Below are 19,810 nucleotides of genomic sequence, written 5' to 3'. Positions count from 1 at the left end.
CTAGAATTCTCTTTTATTGTTGTGTCTCTGCCAGGCTTTGGTATCAGGATGATGCTGGCTTCATACAATGAGTTAGGGAGGATTCCCTCTTTTTCTGTTGACTGGAATAGTTTCAGAATGAATGGTACCAGCTTCTCTTTGTACCTCTGCTAGAATTTGGCTGTGAATCTGTCTAGTCCTGGACTTTTTTTGGTTGGTAGGCTATTAATTATTGCCTCAATTTCAGAACCTGTTATTGGTCTATTCAGAGATTCAACTTCTTCCTGGTTTAGTCTTGGGAGGGTGTATGTATCCAGGAATTTATCCATTTCTTCTAGATTTTCTAGTTTATTTGCGTAGAGGGGTTTATAAGTATTCTTTGATGGTAATTTGTATTTCTGTGGAATCAGTGGTGATATCCCCTTTATGATTTTTTATTGCATCTATTTGATTCTTCTCTCTTTTCTTCTTTATTAGTCTTGCTAGCAGTCTATTTTGTTGATCCTCTCAAAAAATCAGCTCCTGGATTCTTTGATTTTTTTAAGGTTTTTTTTTGTGTCTCTATCTCCTTCATTTCTGCTCTGATCTTAGTTATTTCTTGCCTTTTGCTAGCTTTTGAATTTGTTTGCTCTTGCTTCTCTAGTTCTTTCAACCCTTGTGATGTTGGAGTGTCAATTTTAGATATTTCCTGCTTTCTCTTGTGGACATTTAGTGCTGTAAATTTCCCTCTACACACTGCTTTAAATGTGTCCTAGAGATTCTGGTACGTTTTGTCTTTGTTCTCATTGGTTTCAAATAACATCTTTATTTCTGCCTTCATTTTGTTATTTACCCAGTAGTCATTCAGGAGTAAGTTGTTCAGTTTCCATGTAGTTTTGTGGGTTTGAGTGAGTTTCTTCATCCTGAGTTCTAACTTGATTACATTGTGGTCCGAGAGATGGCTTGTTGTGCTTTCTGTTCTTTTACATTTGCTGAGGAGTGTTTTACTTATAGTTATGTGGTCAATTTTAGAGTAAGTGCCATGTGGTGCTGAGAAAAATGTATATTCTGTTGATTTGGGGTGGAGAGTTCCGTAGATGTCTATTAGGTCCACTTGGTCCAGAGCTGAGTTCAAGTCCTGGATATCCTTGTTAATTTTCTGTCTTGATGATCTATCTAATATTGACAGTGGGGTGTTAAAGTCTCCCATTATTATTGTGTAGGAGTCTAAGTCTCTTTGTAGGTCTCTCAGAACTTGCTTTATGAATCTGGGTGCTCCTGTATTGGGTGCATATATATTTAGGATAGTTAGCTCTTCTTGTTGAATTGATCCCTATACTATTAGATAATAGGCTTCTTTGTCTCTTTTGATCTTTGTTGGTTTAAAGTCCGTTTTATCAGAGACAAGGATTGCAACCCTTGCCTTTTTTTTCTTTTCTTCTTTTTTTTTTCTTTTTTTTCTTTGCATTTCCATTTGCTTGGTAGATCTTCCTCCATCCCTTTATTTTGAGCCTACGTGTGTCTTTGCATGTGAGATGGGTCTCCTGAATACAGCACACTGATGGGTCTTGACTCTATACAGTTTGCCAGTCTGTGTCTTTTAATTGGGGCATTTAGCCCATTTACATATATTTTCCTATTTGTATCTTTCTCTTTAATTAGAATTCAAGATTGTGAGAAAAGTGTCTAACTACATTTTTTTTTATTATTTTTATTTTTTTTGTGACGGAGTCTCCCTCTGTTGCCCAGGCTGGAGTGCAATGGTGCCATCTCAGCTCTCTGAAGATTCAGCCTCTGGGTTCAAGTGATTCTTCTGCCTCACCCTCCTGAGTAGCTGAGATTACCGGTGCCTGACACCACATCTGGCTAATTTTTGTATTTTTAGTAGAGACAGGGTTTTACCATGTTGACTGAGCTGGTCTCAAACTCCTGACCTCATGTAGTCCACCTATCCCAGCCTCCCAAAGTGCTAGTATCACAGCTTTGAGCCACTGCACCCGGCCCTAACTACATTTTTATTTCTTATATTTCCTAGTATATTGCTGAATATTTTTAAATTATGCATTCACATTTTTAATTGATGAATAAATAAATTCCCTTTTAAAGTAACTGGTTGAATCTCTAACTAGAAAATATTTTTTCAAGGTAATTTTTCTATCTAAATTTAGGATTAAAAAGTTCATAACTCTCTAAATTATGAAAATCACATGTTCTATTTTTAGTATTCAGAGAACTAAATATAATAAGATGGTGAGGTTAGTTAGCTATCCACTATACACCAAGATCCAAATTGCCCTTTACACTTGTCCCCTAAATATATTTGTGAATTCTGTCACCTTTTGCACTATTACTCTCCATGGAATTAATCATTTTAGCAACATTGCCTTACACCATAAAATAATTGGCTTATTGGTTTGGAAGAGTATTTATCAAATATCAGTAATCTTATTCCTTTAGGGGTACAGTTACACACCATAAAACATGAAACACAAGCAGTGTAATGTGTTTTATAAAGAAAAATTCTATCGACAAACTATAAATTACATTATGTAGAAAAGTACTGAGACCAAATTGAAAGGATGCACTTTTTCTTAAAAGAGAACAGAGAACTACAATTTTTTTCAAAGTCTACTAATGCTCTAGCAACTGTACATAACATGCTAAGCCATAGAATATTCCTGAATTAGACCCCAGTTTCCTGAGAAATAAATGAAATGATTTCTATAACAAGGGAGGATTCCATATATGAAGGTCAACTGCTTCTTACTTAAGGAGTAGGGCAAACTAGAACCCCTCTTTATTTACGGATAGTGTATTGGTCTAAATCTATCATAGAAAACAGAAAGTCCTTCTGGAAGTTAAAACAGAAGAAATGGAATGCAACAAATGTATTCCACAGGCAATAGATGTTATCAAAACAAAACAGAGAAAAGAAGTAATACAAGATTAGCAATATGCCAAGAGCACTGTTTCCTTTTTCACCTTTGATATATAATTGAGAAATTAAAAATTATAAATATTTAAGGTGTACAATGTGATGACTTAATGCATGTAAATATTGTGAAATGATTACCACAATCAAGCCAATTAACATATCTGTCACCTCACCTGATTACCTTTTATATTGTTATGGGGAGAACACTTAGGAAATTTCAAGTATACAATACAGTATGATTAATTATATTAATAGTTACCATGCTCTATTAGACCCTCAGAGCTAATTCATCTTCTACCTGAAAGTTTGTAATCTTTGACCAACTTCTTCCCTCTTCTCCCCAAGCCCTAGGCAATAACCATTCTACTCTCTGCTTCTATGAATTAAACGTTTTTCGATTCCACATATACGTGAGATTGTAGAGTATTCGTCTATGTCTGGCTTATTCTACTTAGCATAATATTCAACCATGTTGTTGCAAATGGCAGAATTTTCTTCCTTTCTAAGGATGAATAATATTTCATTGTATACATATACCACATTTTCTTTATCTACCCATTAATCAAAGGTCACATAGGTTGTTTCTAAACCATGGCTATTGTAAATAATGCCACAAAGAACATGCAGGTGAAAATATTTCTTTAACATAGTGACTTCATTTTATTTGAGCATATACCCAGAAATGGGATTTCTGGGCCACTCTTGGTCTGAAGGAAAGAAAGGGAGAAGGATTTAGTGTGACCAGAGTCTAGAGGTTGGATCCTGTGATGGGAACTGAAAATAAGGTGGACCCATCCAGAGGAAGTAGGACGCACATATCGATACAGGAGCTTCCAAAGAAATTCCCCAAGGCAGAGAGGGAAGAGAAAAACATCCTGGCTCATCATTTGTTTTCTTACCCCTACAAGCTAAGATTCCAGTGATTCCTATTAGCCAAACCTGCCAGAAGCAGGTGACAGTAGAGCCTGGGAAATGTGTCCTTCAGGTTTCTGCATCAGAGCAGAGCAGGAGATAATAAGAAAAATAGATTTGAGAGCTAGAAGGTTCAGATATGGTGGTGTGGCTGTCAGTTTCTGCCAAGATTTGAAAATGAATACAAAGCGGTACAAAGACATCAGTGGAAGGTGCTAGATGACAGTTTACTTCTGACAGTCCTCACAACTTGTTCACTTAGCTTTTACTACAAAAGTCCTTGACAAATGTATATAGTTGTAATAATGTCAAAGAGAAGGAATGTACTGTACTAGGCTCTGTACTGTTTTTTTTTTTTAATTTATCTTTGTGAATTTAAATTTTGAATAAACACAAGAAGAAGGTAGTATTAACATAATTTATAGGTTAAGGTGAAGTTTGACCAGCTAAAACAATTGCATGTCCAGGATTCATTTTTTTGTTGTTGTTTTCTTTGTGTTTTTTGTTTTATTTTTTAAGTTTCCTCAACCATATTATACATTCTTCAAGAAAAAGAATCCTCAGAATTCTTAGAGTCTTATATAAAGCAGGAATTCTGTAACAGAACACAGGTCCAAATACTTGCCACTTGCAGAGTCCAATTAACAAGAGCAGGGGTTGGTAGAAAGAAGGTGACTTTATTAACCAAAACTACTAAAAGAGAAGTGGCTGGATTCTCATCCCAAGCAATCACTTATTTTTTTAGGAGCAAGGCAGGGGATTAAAAAAGAAAAACTTGGCCGGGCGCGGTGGCTCAAGCCTGTAATCCCAGCACTTTGGGAGGCCGAGACGGGCGGATCACGAGGTCAGGAGATCGAGACCATCCTGGCTAACACAGTGAAACCCTGTCTCTACTAAAAAAAAAAAAAAAAAAAAAAAATACAAAAAACTAGCCAGGCGAGGTGGCGGGTGCCTGTAGTCCCAGCTACTTGGGAGGCTGAGACAGGAGAATGGCATAAACCCGGGAGGCAGAGCTTGCAGTGAGCTGAGATCCGGCCACTGCACTCCAGCCTGGGTGACAGAGCGAGACTCCGTCTCAACAAATAAATAAATAAATAAATAAATAAATAAATAAATAAAAAGAAAAAAGAAAAACTTGGCTGGGCACTGTGGCTCAAGCCTGTAACCCCAACACTTTGGGAGGCCGAGGCGAGTGGATCACCTGAGGTTATGAATTTGAGACCAGCCTTGCCAACATGATGAAACCTCATCTCTACTAAAAATACAAAAAAAAATCCAGGCATGGTGATGGGCGTCTGTAATCCCAGCTACTTGGGAGGCTGAGGCAGGAGAATCACTTGAACCCGGGAGGCAGAGGTTGCAGTGAGCCAAGATTGCACCACTGCACTCCAGCCTGGGCCTCAAGAGAGATACTCCGTCTCAGAAAAGAAAAGGAAAAGAAAAAAGAAAAGAGAAGAAAAACTTGATAAGGAAGGCATACAAGAATTGTGCTGAGTATGATGTCTGTGTGTCTGGTTCTGGTGGCTATTCTGGGTCCCAGTCCACATGGATCCCAGGCTGGCATCATCTCGACAATGGCCGGGTTGTTAATTAGCTGCCTTGAAGTGATCTCTGGAATTTTGCAGCTGGGTCTCCATATTTGGTCTGTCAAGATTAGCCCCTGAAACTTCTAAGATGGCACATAATTAGCTACTAGCATGCAGTTAGATGAATGTGAAGGGAGTATATTACAGGGAGAAAGGGAGGGACATGGAGTCGATTTTAAAGCTAAGGAGAAAGGCTTCTACAGTTTACCTCAAGGTTATATCTTGAAACCCAAAATAAAGGAAAAATATAAGCTTAAAATGCATTTTGAAGTTAAGCTGCCTGGTTACAATTCATCTCCATTTTTTTCTTAATAACTTTATAGGAAATATGAGTATTCTAAAATTGTTTTTACCTACTAGTTTTAATATTTATTTGTTAGTCATCAAATAAAATCAGTCAGAAACCTGATATATAAAACATAAAGGAGCACACCCTCCATGCTTATTCTCCTTAATGTTTCCTCCAAGTCCTAGACCTTCACAGAGCACAGTGTGAAAATCACTGATCTAATTAAATATATTACACAATTCAAGGGGAGACTGAGGCCTAGAGATGTTAAGAGTTGAGGATACAAGATCACTCAGACTAATATTGGTAGAAATGGGAACATAGTCAAAGTGTTCTGACTCAATTTAGTGCATGTTTTGCTATTGTTTCTTTCAAAAATAATTTGACATCGATAATATAATTCAGTTAACTAATTAGCATTTACCAGCACTTAATAAATTTCTGATTAAGAAATAATTATATAAAGTATTAAAATTAAAAATTAAGTAAAATTAAAATCATATAAACATACATATTATTTTGGACTTTTTTTCCTTTATTGTAGCTACTTAGTTAACTTCCAGATTTAAAGGTGAGACCTTATAAACGAACATAAATCCAGCTGTGATAGATTAAATAATGCCTTCCCTGTGATATCCATGTTGTAATCCTGGAAATCGGCAAATATGTTACCTTACATGGCATTATTGGAGAAGAACTACAGCTGATGCTTTTCTAATTACACTCTTAAAGGGCTAGGTCTGATGATATTTCCTCCTGGACTAAAATGATAAATGTTCCTCTAGAAGAGCCGCTGCGTACAGAATTCTCTAAATCTTGTATCGTAAATTTTTCTGTACCCTTGATATTTGAAGGACACCTTGGGTGCATATAAAAATCCTTAGTACACACTTTCTTTTATTGAGCTTTATAAAAATGCTGCTCTCTGGCTGCTGTGTTTTGCATTTGGGTTTTGAAAAGTTTGTTGATAGTCAATTCTTTTATAACTTGAAGTTATTTGATCTTCTTGCCTGAAGGCATTGAGGATTTTATCTTCCATAAAAGTCAATAATTTTAGTAGAATATGTTTCATAGATGATTATTACGAGTTGATTTTCTAAGTTAACTGGCAGTCCCTTTCAATATATAGATCCAAGCATTGTTCAATTTTCAAAGGTTTTCTTGAATTACAGTTTCAAATATTGACTCTTTTCTATTGTTTTGAGTCTTCAGGTTCTCTGCTAATATTAATATCACTCTTCTTCTTCCCAACTAATATTTCTACTACATTTTCTATAACCCACTTTGCATCTTTCTTTATTATTTTCATTCCTTTGGTTGTTTTCCTGTCTTTCCCTAATATTCCTATTACATTTTATTTCACTCTATTCTCCCTTGAGCACCTTGGCATTTATTCCTCATTTCTTGCTATTTTTCTTTCCTTTCCTGAATTTAGTTAACATTCTTTGCATTATATGGTTTTAGACTTTCTGATTCAAGGTGATTTTGTTATATGCACAAATACTCCTTTGAGTATATATAATTCTGTTCAAATTATAATTTCCTTTTTCTTCAAGATTTCTTTTAGAGGTGGGTTTCCTTATTTGATATGTGTGCACTTTTATTTCTTGAGATTGTACAATAGGTCTGTGTGAACTGGACATTACTTTTGTTAATTTTTACAATATTCATGTATTTATGATATTTGTAACTTCATAATATCTTCTCTCAGTTTTGCAAAGTTCATGTATTCTGATAGTATTTCATTTAATTGTTTTGGTTTTGAAGTGAGTCCTCCAAACCTGCAATTGACTTTTATCCTATGAGATTTTTATTTTTCCTCTTCACTAACAAATTGCTGGTAGTTACTCCTTTTGGTTTTTGTTGTTGCTGTTTTGTTATTTGTTCATTTTTGCCCCTGCAGAAGCTGTTTTAAAAGCACTCTTTTAAATTATATCTGGTCATTTCTATGTGAAAGTATTCCCATATGCATACTTTGAACTCACTTCCCTGTAGTTCATGTTCTAATCTGCCTAAATATTTTTTAGTATTTCTAGGTGAAGGGTGAACTCAGTATTTCTGGCCAGACTTCTCTTTTTCCATCTCTTTATTTTTATTTCTTTTATGCTTCTCCTTATTATATATCCTATCATTTGCCTCGTATGGATTTCATTTACTCTCTCTTCCATTGTCCAGATTCTGTTTTACAAAGTCTCAAAACCACTCTGAAAGACACATTCACCCTAAAGTATAGGGAAAAGTTGAGCAGGCAGTTCTTGAATTTTGTGGCAGCAGGGATTTCAAAGGAGACTGTAAGTGTTTGTACAAAAATACGTTTTAGCTGGCTTTATGCATACACACATGGTACAAGTTCAGATCATGCCATAATCAGAATCATAAAGATTTTCTTATCAATAAATATTTGTGAATAAAAGGTAAATTATTTTTCTTTGAATATATACAGCATGGTGAAAGCAGTTCATAAACAGTAACTTATGTTTCCAGAAAGAATTAATCAGATCTTCTTGCACTATTGTAGAACATATGTTATATTAAGTGTGTAAATCAAATATATACTTATTATAAATATGCAAATCATGTAAATTAAATGATTAGAAACAAACATCTTTATATATTTTCACTTTCCCAGATTTAATCTTTTTTGAGAAACATAGGTGATGCAATTGATGAGTTTTATGTACATATTATTCTTACAACTGCTAATTTTAAAGAGAAAAATATTTTGATCACATTTCCATGTGATAAAATTTATTTGCTTATAAATTTGCATACTATTCATTATGAGGTGTGCTGGTTTTCTAGCTCTCAATTTTATCACTGTTCTCTGTTCTCCTCTGTGCCATAGGAAAGATAGAGGCTAACAAACTATGTTATCTAGACTCATTTGCAAATTGACTTCAAGTTAGAGTCTTCCAGTGAGAGCCGCTGGCAGCGTACTGCCCATGGAGGAGAAAAAGATGAGCCATTTCTTTTTGGTGTCTATAAACAGCTCTATACACGCCAGGTAAGCATCGACTCTGAGGTGCCTGTTCAGACAGCGTGGTTCCAACAACAGCAGTGACAGGTGTACTCCAGTATTCTCAGCAGCACATTTTTTGGGTTTCTCTTTATAGGAGCAGCATGTGACTGTGGCTTACTGTGAGTTGCTGCCATAATGGCAAGAAGTGGCAATGTGTCTGAGAGCAGGGCTCCCGGTACGTAATGAAGAGGCATCGGGTGGTGTTTCCAACAGCAGTATCACCAGCTGCTGAGACCACATTGACCTCTGGGGGAATACCATGTTCCATTTTGCTTCTCTGATCATCTGGAGGAGTCACAGTTTTCTAACGTCACTGATCCCTCTATACATTCACCTTCTCTTCAGAATTTCAGCTGCTCTATCGCTTCCCTTTGTCTAAAAATATACATTCTCTATAAGTTTTGTTTTTTTAAAAAAAGTCGCTACTGACTATACTATTTACTATTTTTACAATTTACTCTCCTCTATTGTTTTTTATGCACACAGAATGCAAAAGTTCCTATTCTTTATATACAGGTAAATTATTTTTAAAAATATGTTCAATATTTGATAGTTATTTAGATTTACAGATGTTCTAGATTATAGGCTTTTTGAAGGCAGAGACTATGTCTTGTTTCATTTCACAAATACTTATTTAGCACCTCAGTGTGCCAGGGTGGGGCATGGAATAATACATAACATTCACCATGAGCAGCTTACAGGCTAGTTAGGAAAACAGACATATAAACATATAAATATAAATAATGTGCAAAGAATATATATATATATACACACCAGTGCACATAGTTATCTTCCATTCATGTGTAAATATTTATATTAGAGCTGTACACATTCAGTGAGGCATTTTCCTAAATATAGGGATGGGATGAGGACAATATTTAAGTAATGTTTTTATACTAACTTCTCATGAACTTTGTCTTAGAGTGCTTGTTTGAACCCCTTCGAATCCTCGTATAATACCAACCCCAAAGAAGACAAAAATGTCACATTTTTGGATTGGATCTTTTGTATATTTTCTGCTTCTAAATATGCTATCTCTATGTATTTCATGTTTAATCATCAAAAGTGAATGTGTGTATACTACATATTAGCAAAATAATGGTACTTATATTTTAATATTATTTTTTCTGAATCCTTCTTCTAGTTCTATGTAGGTAATTTGTATTTTTATAAGATCAAGTTAATACTTTTTTATTCCAAATACATATACATTCTCTCTGTGAAAATACATATTATCATTTTTATTTTTCAGCATGGACACCAACTAATATATGTATTATATTTGTAATATATATGTCATATATTTGATATGTTATATATGAGAAATATATTTCATATATATGATGGTATTCATTCAAGAGATTCCCTGTAAGTAGATAATGGCTTTACTTTCATTTTTTCTTCTATTAAGAATGTTGAAATTATTATACTTAAACATGAATACTCATTTGATCATTTTCTTAGAATAAATTTAACAAAATACACGATTAATAAAGAATATAGATGTTTTTATGTATGCTCTCATATATTCCGCTCAAAATGCTGAAAGTTTTCACCCTCCAATATAGAACACTATATTTGACAACACTGATGATACAATGTTGTTGTTTTTAATCTGCAATATTTCAAAAAGATTAAAAATCATGGATAATTGATCTTCTATTAGGAAAAAATGTGATATTTTGCAACTTATGACTTAACATCTAAGATTTAAAATATTTTATAAAACCAGATTTTTCTGTTTAATAAAATATAAACTTCAAGGAGAAAAATTCCCTTTCCTACGTGCTTCTCTTGGCTGAATTGTTGAGCTTATTTTAGGCAATCAGACTTATAAGGTTCCAGAATAGCTGGGGAATAACAACCATCACTCTTGTATAAAATATTTTTAACATTTACTCTGAAGATTTCCTCATTTTCTTGCTTCAGGGTGCACTTAGTATGTCAGTAATGTTTTTCATGGAATCCTTAAACCTAAACAAACCCTAACAGTTTATTTTAAAAAATAGTTCCAATATTTTGATAAATACTTATGTCTTAACAACTGAGCATGTTTTGATCACTGCACAACTTTTCAAATCTTGGAATCCTATTGGACATCACAATGCATTTCATATCCCAGATAAATTTTCACATGATACTTGCATTGGTTTTTTATCAAGCAAACTGTTAAAATCCAGCTTTGCAAATATATGTCGTTATGTAAATTAGTCTCATATTGAAACTACGAACTACCTCAAGATAGTAGCTTATGCTGTGTCCAACAAAGGTAGTTATGTTTCCCTTGGAAATGTGAAATACTGCAGAGCACTTTGCTTACTTTGCTGAGTTTTTTTCCAGGTGCCTTGACCCATAGTTTGAGAACCTCAAGTGTACAGATTTTTGTTTTCTTTGTTTTTAGTATTTTTCTGCAGACTGAAGGAGCTGAAGGTTGTTGCCGCACTTGCTTTCATCAAGCAATTTGCTCAGCTTGGAATGAGGTTACTGTCACTACAATAAAAGCTTTCTGAAGGCCAGCAACTTCTACCTGTATTTTTTAAGAACCATTCTTCACATAGATATTTCTGTTAAATCTAGCAGGCTTTATTCCCCTTATATTTTAATAGCCTTATTGCAATTTTCCCTTAAATGCTAATGGTCTCATTATTTCTGCTCTGTATTTTACTGAGAGGCTCTGTCCACATCTTTATGTCTTTTAACTTGCTTTAAAACCTAAAACTTTCTACATTATACTCTTCATTCAATTATCCAATTGAGATATTTTGTAATAATGGAACAGATGTACTTGCATGCTTTTTTAGGGATATCAATTGGAGATAAAAAGGCCTTCATATAAGAACATTTACAACTAATCTTCTTTATTCGGTTGGGAATCTTTTGAAGAAATTTGGGTTGCAGTGTTTTAGTCAATATCATACTCTCTAAGTTTCAAACATCAAAAACATCCATGATCCCAAGTTAAACAAAGATGTGGAATATCATCTTCATTTCTTGGTTTCTATTTTCCATACATTACGGAAGTTCACGTTTACAATGGGTTTGTATTATCTAATTCTAACTAGAGAAACTTTTGAGTCTTTATTATAAATAATAGTTTTAGTGTTGCCGCTTGCATAGGTTTGTTTGGACTGTTGTAACAGTACAAATATTGGGTGGCTTATAACAACAGAAATTCTGGAGGCTGGAATTCTAAGATCAAGGTGTCAGCAGGTCAATGATGTCTCTGAAACATGTAGGGGAATCCTTCCTTGCCTAGTCTAGCTTCTAACGTTTTCCTAGCAATCTTTGGTGTTTCTTGGCCTGCAGCTGCATCAATGCAATCTCTGTTTAGGTTGTATCATAATATTCTTCCTGTAAGTCTCTGTCTTCACATGGCCATCTTCTTGTAAGTATATCACTCATATTGAACTAGGGATCTACCCTACTTATATGGCCTCATTTTAACAATGGTATGTATGAAATTCCTTGATTGGTAAATAATGTAGGACATACAATAGAATAACATTCATTCAGTGTGAGTGATAATGTAAATACACATTAATTGACATGAAAAGTATCTATCAAATACATATCAGTGGGAAAAAGGTACTTAAAAACAATAATGTGTCTATTGTTGTTAGCACACACACTAATTCATATTAAAAATTGTCTACCAGGCATGGTGGCTGATGCCTGTAATCCTAGAACTTTGGGAGGCTGAGGAGGGTGAATCATGAGGTCAGGAGTTCAAGACCAGCCTAGCAAACATAGTGAAATCCCGTCTCTACTAAAAATACAAAAAAAATAGCTGGGCATGGTGGCGGCCTCCTGTAATCCCAGCTACTCCAGAGGCTGAGGGAGGAGAATCGCTTCAATCTCGGAGGCCGAGGTTGCAGTGAGCTGAGATAGCACCACTGCACTCCAGTCTAGGCAACAGTGTGAAACTGTGTCTCAAAAAAAAAAAAAAAAAGGCAAATCCATTTGCCTATTATAATTACCTAACTTATTTAGGTGGTAGTGTTGTATTATACATTTTCACCTTTTTCTCATCTTTGAGTTATAGTAGGTAGAGGAAAAATTTAAGAAGCTCACATTCTCAACATCGGTTATGTTAGCTACATGTTGGGCTGGCCTTAACGTATGGTACTGTGGAAGACAGCCAAAGATACGTAGCATAATTTTTTATATGCAGTTGAGTCTAGTCTGAAATTAATTAATTTAGGTGTTTTCTGATATAGAATAAAGTGATAAAAATCTAGATCATTAAGATATCACAATGATTACATAGTAATATATAAATATATAGAGATAGATATGTAAAAATACATATATGTTTAGAGATAGTGTTTTACTATATTGCCTAGGCTGACCTTGAACTTCTGGGATCAAGCAATCTTCCCACCTCAGCCTCTTGAGTAGCTGGAATTACAGGAACCTAGAAAAGTATTTTCCAATATGGTTTGTAAACAAATGTTAGATCAAATTTCTTTTTTTTAACACCCTAGTTGAGAAAGAAGTAACACATTAATTAAATTCGTCCCCCAACACTCATCTCAGAAACATGTACAAATCAACATATTAATTAGTTTTAAGAGAAAAATGCTCTCAAAACCAAAAAAAAAAAAAAGATCTTACAGTGTATAAAAGAGATGGCAGTATAAGAGAGAAAGCCTTGAGTTAGAAGGAATCAGACTTAAGGCTCTAAAATCTCTGTCTCTCCAAGCTCTGTGGTTCTTTCTTTTCCTCATAATTCCTTTTTATCTGTTATGCTGGCATGATATTGATGTATTCAAAGGGAACCACAGTAAAAATTTAAAGGCAAATCAAAACAAATAGAAAGAGAAAGCCATGGGAATAGAAATACAGTGTTTATTCATATCTTTATTTGTAAAGTAGTTAGATACAGATATAGAAATGGAAAATAAAGATAATAACAGATAAGCTTGATTATAGATTGATTTGTAAGAAATCATCTTACAAAAAGTGATATACTTCCAAGATGGTATTATGGTATACTTACAAAGAATGTGTTCCATATATGTGGCATTCTGTTTCTTTTTTTACATTAGTTCTTCTACATTAAATCAACCAGCTTTTTAAATTACATTAATTAGACTTAATTAAGTGCATTCTCTTACCCAAAACTGTTGCAATTTATTAGAATTTGGAAGTAATTTCTCTAATTATTTTGTATTTTAATGGCCAGGACCATGATTCCTAGAAATTAAGTGACATTTTTTCTCTCCAATAACCAACAGTTAGCATTCATTTCTGAATTTTTATTATGTGTTTCTTCTTCTATTTTTTAAATCTTTCTTTTCCTTGCTTTCTTGTGTTATTGGTTTTGTTTGTTTCTAGCATGGGAGACTAATTTCCACTGCAGAGCTGCCACGAGCATTAATGAAACAGGATGTGAACACTTGCTTTTGTGTAACGAATGCTGGACAACATACAGACAAGTAAGAATTCAGTTGAAACTACAGGAGGGGCTACATTTCATCTCATTGCCTTTCCTTTTCCTAAATTTTCCTTAAAAGGAGAAGTCCACAGGAACCAACAAGAATTTGCTGTCTGTATCTCTGTGGAGAAATACGTTTACACGGTAGAAAGAGTAGACTATCCTGGAAAATGCACAGTTCTTCCAAGTGACTCCTGTCTAGATAAACTGCTGTGTTTGCACTAAAGCCATTATTCTCTTGGGCTTCTCTTAGTCAAGACTGCACATGCTGGAGATAGTTCAGAACCATTCATGTAAAATATGGAACTCTCCTGATGCTCAGCTCTCAGCTTGAGAACTCCCCGTCAGTCTGGTATTACTCATGACTGCAATACAGCACTTTCTAACCAGTCTTTTTTAGTTCCCTCCCTCTTGTCATAGGTGTCAGGTCTGCATTAACTCTGAAGTCTCTTCATGCCTATTTCTGTGTCCTCCTCATTTCTCTGGCATTCCTTCTCCCCAACCCCAGTAAATATTTTACATATCTAACCCTGTCTTGGCGTCTGCTTCTTGGAGGAACTAAATTAACACATTCCTAAATTAAATTATACAGTCTTATAGTATAGAAATAGTATATTTTCTTTGTATATGCCTCTCAGTATATGCCCAATGCCTCAGTATATGCCCACATTTTTACTTAAATTCTACACAATGTTATAAAAGTAAACAACTCTCATTCACATTAGAAATTTTGCCATGCAATATGGGCCAATAATAAGATGTTTGTAATGTGTTTTAGTTAGATTAAAGGATCACTGGGTTTTCCATGAGCCAATTTCATAAAAGAAAACGTTTTAAATCTCAAATTTCAGCTCACAAACTATTAGGGTAGTCATTAGCATCGCTCTGAAATGGCCACTTTTCAACACTGAACGTGACTTTACACTGATGTCAGGTAAATATAGAATTGTATAATAAGTCATCAAAATATTAATGCTTTCAAATTTGTTTTACAAAAAGTGAAAACAAAAATCACCCTATATCTCCATAGATGTGCTTTACTGCAAAAGCTTATTAAGATTTTGTTTATTGTATTTTACAGTAAATAGGACCAGAAGGAAATTCCAAATCTATACCTATTCCCATGCCATTTCTAGGTTATGAGTAAACTTGAATGAGTAATGAAGTTGACTTTTTTTTCTTCCTCAATAATCCTGTGACTGAGAAGGCACCTGAGAATACCAGAGCTTTTCAGTTTAGTTTTAGGTTTTAGAATGTGCATGAGAGAAAATTAGGGAGTGTGAGGATTAATGAAGCTGCATTTACAAAGACTTTCTAGCATTCCTGCTATACGTTTGACTCTCCCAGTGTCCCAGAGGTGACTTGACTTAGCTTTCTTAAAACAAGCCTTCTCCTGGCTCCCGTTTCCATCTAGACCGTTTATTAGTGCCCAGCTCTGGGAATTCTTTCTTAAGTCCTATCCAGAACAACCTCAGTAATGCCACATCATTGTTTCCTTGAACTGTGCAGAAAGCAGTAATTGTGCAATATTCATGGAAACTGCCTAACGAGATCTGTGTGCCAGAAACAAGAGAAAAGACTCCAGAACTGTTTTATGTTACTTCCAAGTTTCTGTAGCTATTTACAAAGATATTTCTTTGTTTTTTCCCAGGCAAAAGACCTACTTTAAAATAGCGCGAATAAAACAGTAAATGTGTTACACAATGGTCTGACCTTCCATTGTTAGAATATGGCAAATAAATAACTTCCACCTTGATGACTAAAGACAAAAGCTGTGGAGGGCCTCACCCTTAATATGAAGTTATCTATTGTGAGTAATCTCCAGCTGACTTTATGTAGCTGCTATGATTCAAAAATAAGTGGTTTCTAATATCTAGAACACTAATTTGAGTTAAATAATATGTACAGCACAAATTGGGAAAATATAATTTAGGTCAGAATGGAGAACATATTAAATATCTGAAAGTTGAGCAACATCATTCTTTAAAACTGAAGTATTTATTTCTATTTTGAAGTAACAGCAAGCTAGGAGTTTGCTATTAGAGCTGAAACCTTTTTGTTAGTCGTGTTTCTTTTGTTTTGGAAAAGGTTGACTTGAACATTGAAATTTTGTACAAAACAGGGTGGATGACTTTTGTTATTTTAATCAATGGAGGCAGTGATAAATGCCACTTACAGAAATATTCTAGTTTTTGTTTGTAAAAGCAATAGAAAAAAAATGATATTCACAGTATTAGAATATGGTTGACCCTTGAGCAGCATGGGGTTGAACTGTGTGAGTCAATAAAATAAATATGTTGTAAAGTTTTTTTTGAATATTGGCAACACACTGAAAAACCTTGCAAGTAAACCATGTAGCCTAAAAATAATGAAATTTTTTTAAAGTTAGGTATGTTATGAATGCATGAAATTTGTATAGATATTGTCAGGCACAGTGGCTTACGCCTATAATCCCAGCACTTTGGGAGACTGAAGGGGACGGATCACTTGAGGTCAAGAGTTCAAGAACAGCCTGGCCAACATAGTGAAACCCTGTCTCTACTAAAAACAGAAAAATTAGCTGGGCATCGTGGCACATGCCTTTAATCTCAGCTACTCGGGGGGCTGAGGCAGGAGAATTGCTTGAACCTGGCAGACAGAGGTTGCAGTGAGCCAAGATTGCACTTCAGCCCTGGTGACAGAGTGAGACTCCATCTCAAAAATAAATAAATAAATAAATATGAAGTATGTGTAGATATTACTCTCTATTAACATTTACTACCATAAATATACACAACTCTATTATAAAAAGTTAAATTTTATGGAAACTCATACATGTAAATACTTAAGAGCATATGTGGCACCATTTGCAATCAAAACAAATGTAAAAATATGTAAAGATACAGTGTTAAAAATATAACTACATAAAATTAAATGTAGTACATACTATATACTACTGTCAAAATTTTGTAACCACTTCTTGTTGCTAGTGAGGTGAACTCCAGTGTTGTAAGCATCCCCTAAAATGCTGTATGATGCTAATTGTCTTCTTGTGAACAGTTCATCTCTCCAGTGAATTACATATCACAGTAAAAATGATCTCTTATGGTTCTAGCATATGTTTTTCATTACATTTAGTGCAACAAATGTGATGAAAATCATTGAGGATAATGGATGTCTGCCCAAATATGTTTTTAATGTCCCTGAAAGTATTCTATTCTGAAAAAAAAATATGCCACAAAGGATATGTATTAATAAGAAAGAGAAGTGAGCACCGAGATTTAAGGCAGGAAGGAATAGGCTCTCTATTGCTTTGTGCAGATGCAGTCTGGTTTATGATCAGAACTGTCCTTATCTATAAAGCTACTAACCCCCAAGCCTTGAAGGGAAAAGACAAACATGAGCTGACAGTCTTTTGTTTGTGCTATAAGAAAGTCAAAATGAAAACCCTTTTTTTCTGGATTTGTTTCATTGATGCTTTGTCGCTAAAGTTGGAAGTACTTTGTGAGCAAGGAACTTCCCTATAAAATTCTTTTAATATTAGACAATGGCCCTGGCCATCCAGAACTCCATGAGTTTAACACCAAAAGTATTGAAGTGGTCTACAAATCCCCAAATACTTTGTCAGGTAGTCACAAGGAACGTTAAGTCTCATGACACATGGTACTCTAAGAAAAGGATTGTCAATGCTGTGGAAGAGAACCCTGGTAAAGAGAACATCATGAAAGTCTGGAAGGATTATACCATTGAAGATTCCATGGTTGTTATAGAAAAAGCAATGAAAGCCTCAACAATAATAAATTCCTGCTGGAGAAAACTGTGTCCTGATGTACATGTTTCATAGGATTTATGACAGAGTCAAGGAAATCATGAAAGAGATTGTGTGTATGGCAAAAAGGTGGAAGGCGAAGGATTTCAAGATATAGATCTGATAGACACCACACCAGAGGAATTAACAGAAAATGATTTGATGGAGATGAATGCTTCCAAATCAGTGCCCAAAAACAAAGAAGAAGATGTAGAAGAAGCAATGCCAAGAAACAAATTGACACGAGAGAATCTGGAAGAAAGGTTCAAATTATTCAAAACCGCTTTTGACTTCTTTTATCACATGAATTCTTCTATGATTTGGACACTGAAACTAAAGCAAATGGTGGAAGAATGATTAGTACTATATAGAATTTTTTAGAGAAATGAAAAAGCAAAATTGTCAAACATAAATTATGATGTATTTTTATAAAGTTATGTTGAGTGCGCCTACATCTCCTGACTCCCCTTCCACCTCTTCCACCTCTTTTGTTTCTGCCAGTCCTGAGACAGTGAGACCAACTCCTCCCTCCCCTTTCTCTTCCACAGTCTGCTTAATATGAGGGTGGTGAAGATGAAGATCTTTAGGATACACTTCCACTTAATAAATAATAAATATATTTTCTTTTCTTTATGACTTTCTTAATAACCTTAGCTATTTTCTAGCTTACTTCATTGTAATACAATACAGTACATAATGCATATAACATAAAATATGTTGTTATTGGCAAGAATTCTAGCCAACAGTATGCTATTGAGAGTTAAGTTATTGGGGAATCAAAAGTTATGCTCACATTTTCCACTGTACAAGGACTCGGCACACATTTTTCAAGGCAACCCTAACCTCCACATTGTTCAAAGGTAATTCTGTTTGAATGACTTCAAGAGTTTGCTGAGCTTTTGAATATGAGTTCTTTAAAAATCCCCCCTTGAAAATAAGGAACATACTTTGTAATAAATGTATCATATCTTGGGGGTAAGTCACTTCTTTTGTTCCCTAAGGACATTTTGTTTCATATTCTCTCCTTCATGTGTTTGTGTATCTATATATATAGATAGATAGATACACGCACATATACGTATATATAGTATATATATAAAATATATATATACCCACAAAGCTAAAATAAAACTTAAAAAAAAAGTCCTGATAGCATAGCCAAGACCATACAATAACCACCCTCAACTGGTGAATTATTGAATTGAAAACTTGGAACACATTCACCTTGAGTAACCTGAATTCATGAGGATAAGATTTTTTTTTTTGAGATGGAGTATCTAGCTCTGTCCCCCAAGCTGGAGTGCTTTTATATATATATATATAATATATATATTTATATGTACATAATATATATTTATATATAATACATATTTATATGTGCATAATATATATTTACATGTATATTATATATATAAAAATATATATTTTAATTTTATTTTATGGCCACCATATATAGTTGTACAGAGCTTTGGGAGGCAGCACTTGCATGTGCGTATGTGTTATGATAGTTTTCAAGGAAATGGAAGTAAACTTGAGGCAAAGAAGAGGCAAGCATTTTTTCAATTTAATTAGAGGCACCATTTAGGTTAGGAAATTTTATTTGTTATTTGATTATTTAAAAATTATTATATCATTTTTATTAGATTTCTTCCAAAGTATATATATTCTTGAAATATGTTAGTGTTGGACTTTTGATTGTTACTAATAAAAGTTTTAAGAGTAGAGTATGTGTCTTACTCGCCTCTTCATTCCCTGAAACATTAGGCATAGCAACCTGCTTGTTGTAAGAACATAAAAATAAAGAATAAACTTAATGGAGTCAAGTGAAATTGAAATTGGAATTGGCAAAGTAGAGAAAGCAGGATCTAAGAGTACCTAAAAGTCATA

This window comes from Macaca thibetana, chromosome 6, assembly GCF_024542745.1.
Source record: "Macaca thibetana thibetana isolate TM-01 chromosome 6, ASM2454274v1, whole genome shotgun sequence".
Classification (NCBI taxonomy): Eukaryota; Metazoa; Chordata; class Mammalia; order Primates; family Cercopithecidae; genus Macaca; species Macaca thibetana.
This window is presented reverse-complemented; position numbering follows the sequence as displayed.